Consider the following 16,280-nt stretch of genomic DNA (forward strand, 5'->3'; position numbering starts at 1 on the left):
TCACCACCATCACCACCATTTCCATCAACACCACTATCATCATCACCACCACCATCATCATCATCACCACCATCATCATCATCACCACCACCACCATCATCATCAACACCATCATCACCATAACCACCAGCATCAACACCATCATCACCATAACCACCAGCATCATCACCATCACCATGATCACTATGATCACCATCATCACCACTACCGTCATCATCAACATCATCATCATCGCCATAATCACCACCATCACCACCATCACCATCACCACCATCATCATCATCATCACAAAAATCATCATCATCACCATCATCATCACCATAACCACCAGCATCAACACCATCATCATCACCATCACCATGATCACCATTATCACCACCACCATCATCATCATCGCCATAATCACCACCATCACCACCATCACCATCAACACCATCATCATCACCATAACCACCACCAGAAACACCATCATCATCACCATCACCATGATCACCATCATTACCATCATCATCTGCATCATCATCAACACCATCATCATCATCACCATCATCATCACCAGCATCATCACCATCACTATGATCAACACCATCACCACCATCACCACCATCATCATCATCACCATAACCACCACCATCAACACCATCATCATCATCACCAGCATCATCACCATCATCACTATCATCATCACCACGATCACCATCATCATCACCATCACCATCATAACCACCACCATCACCACCATCATCATCACCATCATCGTCACCACCATCACCATCATCACCACCATTTCCATCAACACCACTATCATCATCACCACCACCATCACCACCATCATCATCATCACCACCATCATCATCATCACCATCATCATCATCACCACCACCATCATCATCATCACCAGCATCACCACCACCACCATCATCATCATAACCACCATCATCATCACCATCACCAGCACCATCAGAATCACCATCAGAATCGCCATCTCCACTGTCTTCCCGTGTCTCCTTCTGTCTCCTTCTGTCTCCCTCTGTCTCCCTGTGTCTCCCTGTGCCTCTCTGTCTCCACGTGTCTCCATGTGTCTACCCGTGTCTCCCGTCTGTGTCTCTGTGTCTCTCACCCCGTGTCTCTGTGTCTCTCACCCCGTGTCTCTGTCTCTCTGTCTCTGTGTCTCCGTGTCTCTCACCCCGTGTCTCCGTGTCTCTCACCCCGTGTCTCTGTGTCTGTGTGTATCTGTGTATCTGTCTCTCACCCCGTGTCTCTGTGTCTCTGTCTCTCTGTCTCTGTGTCTCCGTGTCTCTCACCCCGTGTCTCTGTCTCTCTGTCTCTGTGTGTCTCTGTGTCTCTGTGTCTCTCACCCCGTGGCTCTGTGTCTCTGTCTCTCACTCCGTGTCTCTGTGTCTCTCACCCCGTGTCTCTGTGTCTCTGTGTGTCTCACCCCCTGTCTCTGTCTCTCTGTCTCTGTGTCTCCGTGTCTCTCACCCCGTGTCTGTGTCTCTCACCCCGTGTCTCTGTCTCTGTCTCTCACCCCGTGTCTCTGTGTGTGTCTGTGTCTCTCACCCCGTGTCTCTGTGTCTCTGTCTCTGTCTTTCACCCCGTGTCTCTGTCTCTGTGTGTCTCTGTGTGTCTCTCACCCCGTGTCTCTGTGTTTCTCACTCCGTGTCTCTGTGTCTCTGTCTCTGTGTGTCTCTGTCTCTCACCCCCTGTCTCTGTCTCTCTGTTTGTCTCTGTGTCTCTCACCCCGTGTCTCTGTCTCTGTGTGTCTCTGTCTCTGTGTGTCTCTCACCCCGTGTCTCTGTGTCTCTCACCCCGTGTCTCTGTCTCTATGTCTCTGTGTTTGTGTCTCTCACCCCGTGTCTCTGTGTCTCTGTGTGTCTCTGTGTCTGTGTCTGTGTCTCTCATCCCGTGTCTCTGTATCTCTGTCTCTATGTCTCTGTGTGTCTGTGTCTCTGTCTCTATGTTTCTGTGTCTCTGTCTCTGTGTCTCTCACCCCGTGTCTCTGTCTCTATGTCTCTGTGTCTCTCACCCCGTGTCTCTGTGTCTCTGTGTCTATGTCTCTATGTCTCTCACCCCGTGTCTCTGTGTCTCTGTCTCTATGTCTCTGTGTCTCTCACCCCGTGTCTCTGTCTCTATGTCTCTGTGTCTCTGTGTATATGTCTCTGTGTCTCTCACCCCGTGTCTCTCTGTCTCTATGTCTCTGTGTCTATGTCTCTATGTCTCTGTCTCTCACCCCGGGGCTCTGTGTCTCTGTCTCTTTGTCTCTGTCTCTGTGCCTCTCACCCCGTGTCTCTGTCTCTGTGTGTCTCTGTGTGTCTCTGTGTCTCTGTGTGTCTCACCCCGTGTCTGTCTCTGTGTGTCTCTCACCCCGTGTCTGTCTCTGTGTGTCTCTGTCTATGTGTGTCTCTGTGTGTCTCTGTGTCTCTGGGTGTCTCACCAAATGTCTCTGTCTCTGTGTGTCTCTGTGTCTCACCCCGTGTATCTGTGTCTCTGTGTGTCTCACCCCGTGTCTCTGTGTGTCTCTGTGTCTCCGTGTGTCTCACCCCGTGTCTCTGTGTGTCTCTGTGTCTCCGAGTGTCTCACCCCGTGTCTCTGTGTGTCTCTGTGCCTCCGTGTGTCTCACCCCGTCTCTCTGTCTCTGTGTGTCTCTGTGTGTCTCTGTGTGTGTCTCTGTGTGTGTGTCTCCGTGTGTCTCACCCCGTCTCTCTGTCTCTGTGTGTCTCTGTGTGTCTCTGTGTGTCTCATCCCGTGTCTCTGTGTGTCTCTGTGTGTCTCACCCCGTGTCTCTGTGTGTCTCACCCCGTGTCTCTGTGTGTCTCTGTGTGTCTCACCCCGTGTCTCTGTGTGTCTCACCCCGTGTCTCTGTGTGTCTCTGTGTGTCTCTGTGTCTCCGTGTCTCACCCCGTGTCTCTGTGTGTCTCTGTGTGTCTCTGTGTCTCCGTGTGTCTCACCCCGTGTCTCTGTGTGTCTCTGTGTGTCTCTGTGTCTCCGTGTGTCTCACCCCGTGTCTCTGTGTGTCTCTGTGTCTCCGTGTGTCTCACCCCGTGTCTCTGTGTCTCCGTGTGTCTCACCACGTGTCTCTGTGTGTCTCTGTGTCTCCGTGTGTCTCACCCCGTGTCTCTGTGTGTCTCTGTGTGTGTCTCTGTGTGTCTCTGTGTCTCCGTGTGTCTCACCCCGTGTCTCTGTGTGTCTCTGTGTGTGTGTCTCACCCCGTGTCTCCGTGTGTGTGTCTCTGTGTGTGTCTCTGTGTCTCCGTGTGTCTCACCCCGTGTCTCTGTGTCTCCGTGTGTCTCACCCCGTGTCTCTGTGTGTCTCTGTGTGTGTCTCTGTGTCTCCGTGTGTCTCACCCCGTGTCTCTGTGTCTCCGTGTGTCTCACCCCGTGTCTCTGTGTGTCTCTGTGTGTGTCTCTGTGTCTCCGTGTGTCTCACCCCGTGTCTCTGTGTGTCTCTGTCTCTGTGTCTCCGTGTGTCTCACCCCGTGTCTCTGTGTGTCTCTGTGTCTCCGTGTGTCTCACTCCGTGTCTCTGTGTGTCTCTGTGCCTCCGTGTGTCTCACCCCGTCTCTCTGTCTCTGTGTGTCTCTGTGTGTCTCTGTGTGTGTCTCTGTGTGTGTGTCTCCGTGTGTCTCACCCCGTCTCTCTGTCTCTGTGTGTCTCTGTGTGTGTGTCTCTGTGTGTCTCTGTGTCTCCGTGTGTCTCTGTGTCTCCGTGTGTCTCACCCCGTGTCTGTCTCCGTGTGTCTCACCCCGTGTCTCTGTGTGTCTCTGTGTGTGTGTCTCCGTGTGTCTCACCCCGTGTCTCTGTGTGTCTCTGTGTGTGTGTCTCCGTGTGTCTCACCCCGTGTCTCTGTGTGTCTCTGTGTGTGTGTCTCCGTGTGTCTCACCCCGTGTCTCTGTGTGTCTCTGTGTGTGTGTCTCCGTGTGTCTCACCCCGTGTCTCTGTGTGTCTCTGTGTGTGTGTCTCCGTGTGTCTCACCCCGTGTCTCTGTGTGTCTCTGTGTCTCCGTGTGTCTCACCCCGTGTCTCTGTGTCTCCGTGTGTCTCTGTGTGTGTGTCTCCGTGTGTCTCACCCCGTGTCTCTGTGTGTCTCTGTGTGTCTCTGTGTCTCCGTGTGTCTCACCCCGTGTCTCTGTGTCTCCGTGTGTCTCACCCCGTGTCTCTGTGTGTGTCTCTGTGTCTCCGTGTGTCTCACCCCGTGTCTCTGTGTGTGTCTCTGTGTCTCCGTGTGTCTCACCCCGTGTCTCTGTGTGTCTCTGTGTGTGTCTCTGTGTGTGTCTCTGTGTCTCCGTGTGTCTCACCCCGTGTCTCTGTGTGTGTCTCTGTGTGTGTCTCTGTGTCTCCGTGTGTCTCACCCCGTGTCTCTGTGTGTGTCTCTGTGTCTCCGTGTGTCTCACCCCGTCTCTCCTCCTGATGTTGCTGCTCGCTGGTGCTGATGCTGACAGCTCTACCCAGAGTGCCTCGCGCGCACGCGCGCGAGGCTCTTTGTGTCACTGTGTGTGTCACTGTGTGTCTGTATGTGTGTCTGTGTGTGTGTGTCACTGTGTGTGTGTGTCTGTGTGTGTCACTGTGTGTGTCTGTGTGTGTGTCACTGTGTGTGTCTGTGTGTCACTGTGTGTGTGTCACTGTGTGTGTCACTGTGTGTCTCTCTGTGTGTGTCTCTGTGTGTGTCTGTGTGTCACTGTGTGTGTCACTGTGTGTCTGTGTGTGTGTGTCTGTGTGTGTCTGTGTGTGTGTCTGTGTGTGTCACTGTGTGTCTGTATGTGTGTCTGTGTGTGTGTCACTGTGTGTGTGTCTGTGTGTGTGTGTCACTGTGTGTCTGTGTATGTGTGTCTGTGTGTGTGTCACTGTGTGTGTGTCTGTGTGTGTGTGTCTGTGTGTGTCACTGTGTGTGTCTGTGTGTGTGTGTCACTGTGTGTGTCTGTGTGTCACTGTGTGTGTCACTGTGTGTCTGTATGTGTGTCTGTGTGTGTGTGTCACTGTGTGTGTGTCTGTGTGTGTGTCTGTGTGTGTGTGTCACTGTGTGTGTCTGTGTGTGTGTGTGTCACTGTGTGTGTCTGTGTGTCACTGTGTGTGTGTCACTGTGTGTGTCTGTGTGTCACTGTGTGTGTCTGTGTGTCACTGTGTGTGTCTGTGTGTCACTGTGTGTGTGTGTCACTGTGTGTGTCACTGTGTGTTTGTATGCCACTGTGTGTCACCGTGTGTCTGTGTGTTTCACTGTGTGTGTGACACTGTGTGTGTCTGTGTGTCACTGTGTGTGTCTGTGTGTGTGTCACTGTGTGTCTGTTTGCCACTGTGTGTGTCTGTGTGTCACTGTGTGTGTCACTGTGTGTGTCTGTGTGTTTGTGTGTCTGTTTGCCACTGTGTGTGTCTGTGTGTTACTGTGTGTGTCTGTGTGTGTGTCACTGTGTGTCTGTTTGCCACTGTGTGTGTCTGTGTGTCACTGTGTGTGTGTCACTGTGTGTGTCTGTGTGTTTGTGTGTCTGTATGCCACTGTGTGTGTCTGTGTGTCACTGTGTGTGTCACTGTCTGTGTGTCACTGTGTGTCTGTATGCGACTGTGTGTTCTTGTGTGTCACTGTGTGTGTGTCACTGTGTGTGTCTGTGTGTCTGTGTGTTTGTGTGTCACTGTGTGTGTCTCACTGTGTGTGTCTGTGTGTCACTGTGTGTCACTGTGTGTCTGTGTGTGTGTGTCACTGTGTGTCACTGTGTGTGTCACTGTGTGTCTGTGTGCCACTGTGTGTCACTGTGTGTCACTGTGTGTCTGTGTGTGTGTGTCACTGTGTGCTGTGTGTGTCTCTGTGTGTGTGTCTGTGTGTGTGTGTCACTGTGTGCTGTGTGTGTCTCTGTGTGTGTGTCTCTGTGTGTGTGTCTCTGTGTGTGTCTCTGTGTGTGTGTCACTGTGTGTGTCACTGTGTGTCTGTGTGCCACTGTGTGTCACTGTGTGTATCTGTGTGCCTCTGTTTGTGTGTCTGTATGCCACTGTGTGTGTCTGTGTGTCACTGTGTGTGTCACTGTCTGTGTGTCACTGTGTGTCTGTATGCCACTGTGTGTGTGTCACTGTGTGTGTCTGTGTGTCTGTGTGTTTGTGTGTCACTGTGTGTGTCTCACTGTGTGTGTCTGTGTGTCACTGTGTGTCTGTGTGTGTGTCACTGTGTGTCTGTGTGCCACTGTGTGTGTCTGTGTGTCACTGTGTGTCACTGTGTGTCTGTGTGTGTGTGTCACTGTGTGCTGTGTGTGTCTCTGTGTGTGTGTGTCTGTGTGTGTGTGTCACTGTGTGCTGTGTGTGTCTCTGTGTGTGTGTCACTGTGTTTGTGTCTCTGTGTGTCTCTGTGTGTGTCACTGTGTGTGTCACTGTGTGTCTGTGTGCCACTGTGTGTCACTGTGTGTGTCTGTGTGTCACTGTGTGTCACTGTGTGTGTGTGTGTGTGTCACTGTGTGCGTCACTGTGTGCGTCACTGTGTGTGTGTGTCTGTGTGTTACTGTGTGTGTGTCTGTGTGTGTCACTGTGCGTGTGTCACTGTGTGTGTGCCACTGTGTGTGTCTCAGTGTGTCTCTGTGTGTGTGTCTCTGTGTGTGTCACTGTGTGTATCACTGTGTGTGTGCCACTGTGTGACACTGTGTGTGTGTGTCACTGTGTGTGTCTCTGTGTGTCTCTGTGTGTGTCTAAGTGTGTCTCTGTGTGTGTGACACTGTGTGTGTGTCACTGTGTGTCACTGTGTGTGTGTCTCTGTGTGTGTCTCTGTGTGTGTGTGTCACTGTGTGCCACTGTGTTTGCCACTGTGTGTCACTGTTTGTGTCACTGTGTGTGTCACTGTGTGTCACTGTGTGTCTGTGTGTCACTGTGTGTGTCTCTGTGTGTGTGTCTCTGTGTGTCTCTGTGTCTCTGTGTGTGTCACTGTGTGTGTCTCTGTGTGTCTCTCTGTGTGTGTCACTGTGTGTGTCTCTGTCTTTGTGCCACTGTGTGTCACTGTGTGTGCGTCTCTGTGTGTGTGTCTGTGTGTGTCTCAGTGTCTCTGTGTGTGTGTGTCTGCGTGCCACTGTGTGCCACTGTGTGTCATTGTGTGTGTGTGTCACTGTGTGTGTCACTGTGTGTGTCTCTGTGTGTGTCACTGTGTGTCACTGTGTGTGTCACTGTGTGTGTCTCTGTGTGTGTGCCACTGTGTGCCACTGTGTGTCATTGTGTGTGTGTGTCACTGTGTGTGTCACTGTGTGTGTCTCTGTGTGTGTGCCACTGTGTGTCACTGTGTGTGTGTCTGTGTGCCACTGTGTGCCACTGTGTGTCATTGTGTGTGTGTCACTGTGTGTGTCACTGTGTGTGTCTCTGGATCTTTGTGTCACTGTGTGTGTCTCTGTGTGTGTGCCACTGTGTGTCACTGTGTGTGTCTGTGTGCCACTGTGTGTGTCACTGTGTGTCTCTGTGTGTCACTCTGTGTCTCTGTGAGTGTCTCTGTGTCTCTGTGTGTCACTGTGTGTGTCACTGTGTGTTACTGTGTGTGTCTCTGTGTGTGTGTCTCTGTGTGTGTCACTGTGTGTCACTCTGTGTGTGTGCCACTGTGTGTCACTGTGTGTGTGCGTCTCTGTGTGTCTCTGTGTGTGTCTCAGTGTGTCTCTGTGTGTGTCACTGTGTGTGTGTCTAAGTGTGTCTCTGTGTGTCTGTGTGTGTCTGTGTGTGTCACTGTGTGTCTCTGTGTGTCTCTGTGTGTCTCTATGTGTCACTGTGTGTGTGTCACTGTGTGTCTCTGTGTGTGTCTCTGTGTGTCTCTGTGTGTGTCTCAGTGTGTGTCTCTATGTGTGTGTCTCTGTGTGTGTCACTGTGTGTGTGTCTCTGTGTGTCACTCTGTTTCTCTGTGAGTGTCTCAGTGTGTCTCTGTGTGTCACTGTGTGTGTCACTGTGTGTTACTGTGTGTGTCTCTGTGTGTGTCTCTGTGTGTGGGCCACTGTGTGTCACTGTGTGTGTGTCTGTGTGCCACTGTGTGTCACTGTGTGTGTGTGTCTGTGTGCCACAGTGTGTCTCTGTGTGTGTGTCTCTGTGTGTGTCACTGTGTGTCACTGTGTGTGTGTGCCACTGTGTGTCACTGTGTGTGTGCGTCTCTGTGTGTCTCTGTGTGTGTCTCAGTGTGTCTCTGTGTGTCTCTGTGTGTGTCACTGTGTGTGTGTCTAACTGTGTCTCTGTGTGTCTGTGTGTGTCACTGTGTGTCACTGTGTGTGTGTCACTGTGTGTGTCTCTGTGTGTCTCTGTGTGTGTCACTGTGTGTCTCTATGTGTCACTGTGTGTGTGTCACTGTGTGTCTCTGTGTGTGTCTCTGTGTGTCTCTGTGTGTCTCAGTGTGTGTCTCTGTGTGTGTGTCTCTGTGTGTGTCACTGTGTGTGTCACTGTGTGTCACTGTGTGTGTCACTGTGTGTCACTGTGTGTGTCTCAGTGTGTCACTGTGTGTGTCTCTGTGTCTCTGTGTGTGTGTCTCTGTGTGTGTGTCACTGTGTGTGTCTCTGTGTGTGTCTCTGTGTCTCTGTGTGTGTCTCTGTGTGTCTCAGTGTGTCTCTGTGTATGTGTCTCTGTGTGTGTCTCTGTGTGTGTGTCACTGTGTGTGTCACTGTGTGTTTCTGTGTGTGTCTCTGTGTGTGTCTCTGTGTGTCTCTCTGTGTGTGTCTAAGTGTGTGTCTGTGTGTGTGTGTCACTGTGTGTCTCTGTGTGTGTCTCTGTGTGTGTGTCTGTGTGTGTCTCTGTGTGTGTGTCTCTGTGTGTGTGTCACTGTGTGTGTCTCTGTGTGTGTCTGTGTGTGTGTCACTGTGTGTGTGTCACTGTGTGTGTCTCTGTGTGTCTCTGTGTGTGTGTGTGTCTGTGTGTGTCTCTGTGTGTGTGTCTGTGTGTGTCACTGTGTGTGTCTCTGTGTGTGTCTCTGTGTGTTTCTGTGTGTGTCACTGTGTGTGTGTCACTGTGTGTGTCTCTGTGTGTGTCTCTGTGTGTGTCTCTGTGTGTGTGTCTCTCTGTGTGTGTCTCTCTGTGTGTGTGTCACTGTGTGTGTGTCTCTGTGTGTGTGTCTCTGTGTGTGTCTCTGTGTGTGTGTGTGTATCTGTGTGTGTCTCTGTGTGTGTGTGTCTGTGTGTGTCACCGTGTGTGTCTCTGTGTGTGTCTCTGTGTGTGTGTCTCTGTGTGTGTGTGTCACTGTGTGTGTGTGTCACTGTGTGTGTGTCACTGTGTGTGTGTCTCTGTGTGTGTCTCTGTGTGTGTATCACTGTGTGTGTGTCTCTGTGTGTGTGTCTCTGTGTGTGTCTCTGTGTGTGTCTCTGTGTGTGTGTCTGTGTGTGTCTCTGTGTGTCTCTCTGTGTGTGTCTCTGTGTGTGTGCCACTGTGTGCCACTGTGTGTCATTGTGTGTGTGTGTCACTGTGTGTGTCACTGTGTGTGTCTCTGTGTGTGTGCCACTGTGTGTCACTGTGTGTGTGTCTGTGTGCCACTGTGTGCCACTGTGTGTCATTGTGTGTGTGTCACTGTGTGTGTCACTGTGTGTGTCTCTGGATCTTTGTGTCACTGTGTGTGTCTCTGTGTGTGTGCCACTGTGTGTCACTGTGTGTGTCTGTGTGCCACTGTGTGTGTCACTGTGTGTCTCTGTGTGTCACTCTGTGTCTCTGTGAGTGTCTCTGTGTCTCTGTGTGTCACTGTGTGTGTCACTGTGTGTTACTGTGTGTGTCTCTGTGTGTGTGTCTCTGTGTGTGTCACTGTGTGTCACTCTGTGTGTGTGCCACTGTGTGTCACTGTGTGTGTGCGTCTCTGTGTGTCTCTGTGTGTGTCTCAGTGTGTCTCTGTGTGTGTCACTGTGTGTGTGTCTAAGTGTGTCTCTGTGTGTCTGTGTGTGTCTGTGTGTGTCACTGTGTGTCTCTGTGTGTCTCTGTGTGTCTCTATGTGTCACTGTGTGTGTGTCACTGTGTGTCTCTGTGTGTGTCTCTGTGTGTCTCTGTGTGTGTCTCAGTGTGTGTCTCTATGTGTGTGTCTCTGTGTGTGTCACTGTGTGTGTGTCTCTGTGTGTCACTCTGTTTCTCTGTGAGTGTCTCAGTGTGTCTCTGTGTGTCACTGTGTGTGTCACTGTGTGTTACTGTGTGTGTCTCTGTGTGTGTCTCTGTGTGTGGGCCACTGTGTGTCACTGTGTGTGTGTCTGTGTGCCACTGTGTGTCACTGTGTGTGTGTGTCTGTGTGCCACAGTGTGTCTCTGTGTGTGTGTCTCTGTGTGTGTCACTGTGTGTCACTGTGTGTGTGTGCCACTGTGTGTCACTGTGTGTGTGCGTCTCTGTGTGTCTCTGTGTGTGTCTCAGTGTGTCTCTGTGTGTCTCTGTGTGTGTCACTGTGTGTGTGTCTAACTGTGTCTCTGTGTGTCTGTGTGTGTCACTGTGTGTCACTGTGTGTGTGTCACTGTGTGTGTCTCTGTGTGTCTCTGTGTGTGTCACTGTGTGTCTCTATGTGTCACTGTGTGTGTGTCACTGTGTGTCTCTGTGTGTGTCTCTGTGTGTCTCTGTGTGTCTCAGTGTGTGTCTCTGTGTGTGTGTCTCTGTGTGTGTCACTGTGTGTGTCACTGTGTGTCACTGTGTGTGTCACTGTGTGTCACTGTGTGTGTCTCAGTGTGTCACTGTGTGTGTCTCTGTGTCTCTGTGTGTGTGTCTCTGTGTGTGTGTCACTGTGTGTGTCTCTGTGTGTGTCTCTGTGTCTCTGTGTGTGTCTCTGTGTGTCTCAGTGTGTCTCTGTGTATGTGTCTCTGTGTGTGTCTCTGTGTGTGTGTCACTGTGTGTGTCACTGTGTGTTTCTGTGTGTGTCTCTGTGTGTGTCTCTGTGTGTCTCTCTGTGTGTGTCTAAGTGTGTGTCTGTGTGTGTGTGTCACTGTGTGTCTCTGTGTGTGTCTCTGTGTGTGTGTCTGTGTGTGTCTCTGTGTGTGTGTCTCTGTGTGTGTGTCACTGTGTGTGTCTCTGTGTGTGTCTGTGTGTGTGTCACTGTGTGTGTGTCACTGTGTGTGTCTCTGTGTGTCTCTGTGTGTGTGTGTGTCTGTGTGTGTCTCTGTGTGTGTGTCTGTGTGTGTCACTGTGTGTGTCTCTGTGTGTGTCTCTGTGTGTTTCTGTGTGTGTGTCACTGTGTGTGTGTCACTGTGTGTGTCTCTGTGTGTGTCTCTGTGTGTGTCTCTGTGTGTGTGTCTCTCTGTGTGTGTCTCTCTGTGTGTGTGTCACTGTGTGTGTGTCTCTGTGTGTGTGTCTCTGTGTGTGTCTCTGTGTGTGTGTGTGTATCTGTGTGTGTCTCTGTGTGTGTGTGTCTGTGTGTGTCACCGTGTGTGTCTCTGTGTGTGTCTCTGTGTGTGTGTCTCTGTGTGTGTGTGTCACTGTGTGTGTGTGTCACTGTGTGTGTGTCACTGTGTGTGTGTCTCTGTGTGTGTGTCTCTGTGTGTGTATCACTGTGTGTGTGTCTCTGTGTGTGTGTCTCTGTGTGTGTCTCTGTGTGTGTCTCTGTGTGTGTGTCTCTGTGTGTCTCTCTGTGTGTGTCTCTCTGTGTGTGTGTCACTGTGTGTCACTGTGTGTCTCTGTGTGTGTCTGTGTGTGTCACTGTGTGTCTATGTGTGTGTGTCTGTGTGTGTCTCTGTGTGTCTCTCTGTGTGTGTCTCTGTGTGTGTGTGTCACTGTGTGTCTCTGTGTGTGTCTCTGTGTGTAACGGTTCGTGCGCTGCGCTACGAACCTGGCGACCCGAGTTCGATTCGTGCTCACGGGCAACACCACCAGTGACGATTGTCTGAGCCGGTCCTGGGCTTCCCCTAGGTCACCTCAGCCTCAAATGAGTGCCAGGTGCAGTGGTGGTGGTGCAGTGAACATCGCCACTGGGGAGACAAAGGCGGCCGGGCGTGGTGGTGCTGGCCACCCACCCCCTCTGTGTGTAGCCACAGTGCCGGCGGCCTTCATAGGTGCTCGCTAACAGCACTTGCCCCTACAGCACGCTAGAGGCTACCTGGGGGAGCTTTGTGTAACAGCACTTGCCCCTACAGCCTGCTAGAGGCTACCTGGGGGAGCTTTGTCTGTGTAACAGCACTTGCCCCTACAGCCTGCTAGAGGCTACCTGGGGGAGTTTTTTCTTTGTAACAGCACTTGCCCCTACAGCCCTGCTAGAGGCTACCTGGGGGAGCTTTGTGTAACAGAACTTGCCCCTACAGCCTGCTAGAGGCTACCTGGGGGAGCTTTGTGTATGGTGTGTGTAGTACATAGACACTGCTGCTACTCGCTAGCTAACAGCACTTGCCCCTACAGGCTGCTAGAGGCTACCTGGGGGAGCTTTGTCTGTGTGTGGTGTGTGTAGTACATAGACACTGCTGCTACTCGATAGCTAACAGCACTTGCCCCTACAGCCCTGCTAGAGGCTACCTGGGGGAGCTTTGTCTGTGTGCCCACACTTTACCCCGCACCACGTGGTAGACTCCACTGTCTCTCCGCTCTCCGTGTTTTAAGGTTCGCACCAGAACTGTCTGGATATAACGTGCACCTAGCCTGGCACCAGCTGTGCAGGTTCACATGCGTTGGTGAGTGATTGGGAGTGCGGGTGAGTGAGTGGGTGAGCGGGTGAGCGAGCGAGTGAGTGAGTGACTTAGTGAGTGGGTGAGTGACTTAGTGAGTGGGTGAGTGACTTAGTGAGTGGGTGAGTGAGTGGGTGACTTAGTGAGTGGGTGAGTGACTTAGTGAGTGGGTGAGTGAGTGGGTGAGTGACTTAGTGAGTGGGTGAGTGAGTGAGCGAGCGGGTGAGTGAGTGGGTGAGTGACTTAGTGAGTGAGCGAGTGAGTGGGTGAGTGAGTGAGTGACTTAGTGAGTGGGTGAGAGAGTGAGTGGGTGAGTGACTTAGTGAGTGGGTGAGAGAGTGAGTGAGCGGGTGAGTGAGCGAGTGAGTGGGTGAGTGACTTAGTGAGTGGGTGAGAGAGTGAGTGAGCGGGTGAGTGAGCGAGTGAGTGAGTGAGTGGGTGAGTGACTTAGTGAGTGAGTGAGCGGGTGGGCGAGCGAGTGGGGGAGTGACTTAGTGAGTGAGAGAGTGAGTGGGTGACTTAGTGAGTGGGTGAGTGAATGAGTGGGTGGGCGAGCGAGTGAGTGGGTGAGTGACTTAGTGAGTGGGTGAGTGACTTAGTGAGTGGGTGAGTGACTTAGTGAGTGGGTGAGTGACTTAGTGAGTGGGTGAGCGAGTGAGTGGGTGGGCGAGCGAGTGAGTGGGTGAGTGACTTAGTGAGTGGGTGAGTGACTTAGTGAGTGGGTGAGAGAGTGAGTGAGCGAGTGAGTGAGTGAGAGGGTGACTTAGTGAGTGGGTGGGCGAGCGAGTGGGTGAGTGAGTGGGTGACTTAGTGAGTGGGTGAGTGAGTGGGTGAGTGGGTGACTTAGTGGGTGGGTGAGAGAGTGAGTGGGTGGGTGAGTGACTTAGTGAGCGAGTGAGTGACTTAGTGAGTGAGTGACTTAGTGAGTGAGTGGGTGAGTGACTTAGTGAGTGGGTGAGTGACTTAGTGAGTGGGTGAGTGAGTGGGTGAGTGACTTAGTGAGTGAGTGAGCGAGTGGGTGAGTGACTTAGTGAGTGGGTGAGTGAGTGAGTGGGTGAGTGACTTAGTGAGTGAGCGAGTGAGTGGGTGAGAGACTGAATGAGTGAATTACTGAACGAGCGTGTGTGCGTGAGCCATGAAGTAGGCACATCAACCGAAACGTCGCCTACTTTATATATCCTCCCCCCCTTTATGCCCCTGACAGTGTGTGGAGCTATTGACAATTCGTTTAAACTATAATAAAATTACAAAAAATCACAAATCGATGTTGCAACAATAAGAATAAAACTGTGACATTTTCGCGGTGTAAATATTCATTTTTTCATGAATATTAAAAAACGCGGAAATGTAAGACGTCTCATTTAATTTAAAATGACCCAAACGCGGTTCCGTAGTTTCGACTCGTCGTTGACTTAGCCCGCATCGAACCCACGGCGTTAAAACCAACCGATTCTCTTCGTTCTGAGACTCCAATACAACCGATTCGGATAATCGTTTATCGATTCCGCCGTCTCCTATTGGTGAATAGCGTCGGAATCGATTCACGATTCGTATCAACTCGTGTATCGATTCCCAGCACGGGTTTCAAAGTGGGGTGGGTGGCTGAGCCAATGGGCAGGCGCGATGCTCGAGGCTCCGACCAATGGGAGAAGGCAATGGTGGGAGGTGGCTTGGCTGCCGCGTGGACCAATCAGAGAGCTCCAAGTTGCCCCCCTCCCCCCCCCCGGTCTCGTCGCGGCTTCAACTCCAGGTGCACCTAGCTTGGCACCAGCTCCACTGTCACCACGACTGCTGCCATACGGGTAACTCGCTCACTACAGCAGGTGCACCTAGCCTGGCACCAGCTCCACTGTCACCACGACTGCCGCCATACGGGTAACTCACCACACGTGCAACTCACCACACGTGCACCTAGCCTGGCACCAGCTCCACTGTCACCACGACTGCCGCCATACGGGTAACTCGCTCGCCACAGCAGGTGCACCTAGCCTGGCACCAGCTCCACTGTCACTACGACTGCTGCCATACGGGTAGCTCACTCACCACAGCAGGTGCACCTAGCCTGGCACCAGCTCCACTGTCACCACGACTGCCGCCATACGGGTAACTCACCACACGTGCACCTCGCCTGGCACCGCCAGTTGGTGTTTGGTCGACATGTTATGACCCACGTGTTACCCCACCACCACCACGTGACTTCACTGGCGTGCCCAGCACGCGCCGCTACAGCCCGCTTGGACTACACGGGGCACCTTTGCCTGTTGTGTACTGTACAGGTGTGTGTACTGTACAGGTGTGTGTACTGTACAGGTGTGTGTACTGTACAGGTGTGTGTACTGTACAGGTGTGTGTACTGTACAGGTGTGTGTACTGTACAGGTGTGTGTACTGTACAGGTGTGTGTACTGTACAGGTGTGTGTACTGTACAGGTGTGTGTACTGTACAGGTGTGTGTACTGTACAGGTGTGTGTACTGTACAGGTGTGTGTACTGTACAGGTGTGTGTACTGTACAGGTGTGTGTACTGTACAGGTGTGTGTACTGTACAGGTGTGTGTACTGTACAGGTGTGTGTACTGTACAGGTGTGTGTACTGTACAGGTGTGTGTACTGTACAGGTGTGTGTACTGTACAGGTGTGTGTACTGTACAGGTGTGTGTACTGTACAGGTGTGTGTACTGTACAGGTGTGTGTACTGTACAGGTGTGCGTACTGTACAGGTGTGCGTACTGTACAGGTGTGCGTACTGTACAGGTGCGCGTACTGTACAGGCGCGCGTACTGTACAGGCGCGCGCACTGCACAGGCGCGCGCACTGTACAGACGTGTGCACTCTGCATGCGCGTACTGTATGCGCGTACTGTATGTGAGAACTGTATGCACTGTATGTAATGTGAATGTGCCCAATTTGTGCATGTACAGTGAACATGCGTACTGTACACCTGTGTACTGCACGTGCGTGCTGTATGTGCGTGTACTTTAGTACTTTAAATGCGTACAGCACTGTACATGCATGTACTGTTTGTGTTTATGCGTCTGGGACACCACGGTGGATAGGAGATGTTAACTACCTCGCCTGGTACACAGGAGGTCGTGGGTTAGATCCTGACCCTGACACCACAGTGGCTAGGAGATGTTAACTACCTCGCCCGGTACACAGGAGGTCGTGGGTTTCATCCTGGACCCTGACAATGCCTGCTGCTGCTGTCTATGTGGAGTCTCTGTCTCTCTGTCTCTCTGTCTCTCTCTCTGTCTCTCTCTCTGTCTCTCTCTCTCTGTCTCTCTCTGTCTCTCTCTCTGTCTCTCTCTCTGTCTCTCTCTGTCTGTTTGTCTCTCTCTGTCTCTTTGTCTCTCTCTCTCTCTCCCCGTGGTGGTCACTGTGTGAATGTCTCCAGGTCCACCGGTTTTCCCCTTCAATTATGGTTCTATCTTGGTCTCTGTGGGTCTCTGGGTCTCTGTGGGTCTCTGTGGGTCTCTGTGGGTCTCTGTGGGTCTCTGTAGGTCTCTGTAGGTCTCTATGGGTCTCTGTGAGTCTCTGTGGGTCTCTATGGGTCTCTGTGGATCTCTGTGGATCTCTGTGGGTCTCTGGGTCTCTGTGAGTCTCTATGGGTCTCTGTGGGTCTCTATGGGTCTCTGTAGGTCTCTGTGGATCTCTGTGGGTCTCTCTGCGTTCAGAGGATTTGGCTGCTGCTGTGAATGTCCACGTGATGATGATGACGACATCAGCCACGTGGTGCTGATGATGACGACATCAGCCAC

At 52.0% G+C, this 16,280-nt stretch overlaps 1 pseudogene; it reads right to left on the reverse strand.

Annotated features, from left to right (window-relative positions):
* Positions 1 to 4,508, reverse strand: part of LOC116937530 (septin-2-like) — a 56,548-nt pseudogene extending 52,040 nt beyond the window's left edge.
* Positions 4,509 to 16,280: the final 11,772 nt, after the last annotated feature.

Source organism: Petromyzon marinus, unplaced genomic scaffold (genome assembly GCF_048934315.1).
Source record: "Petromyzon marinus isolate PM22_M1 ecotype Great Lakes invasive population unplaced genomic scaffold, UKy_Petmar_22M1.pri1.0 PM_Scaffold_37, whole genome shotgun sequence".
Classification (NCBI taxonomy): Eukaryota; Metazoa; Chordata; class Hyperoartia; order Petromyzontiformes; family Petromyzontidae; genus Petromyzon; species Petromyzon marinus.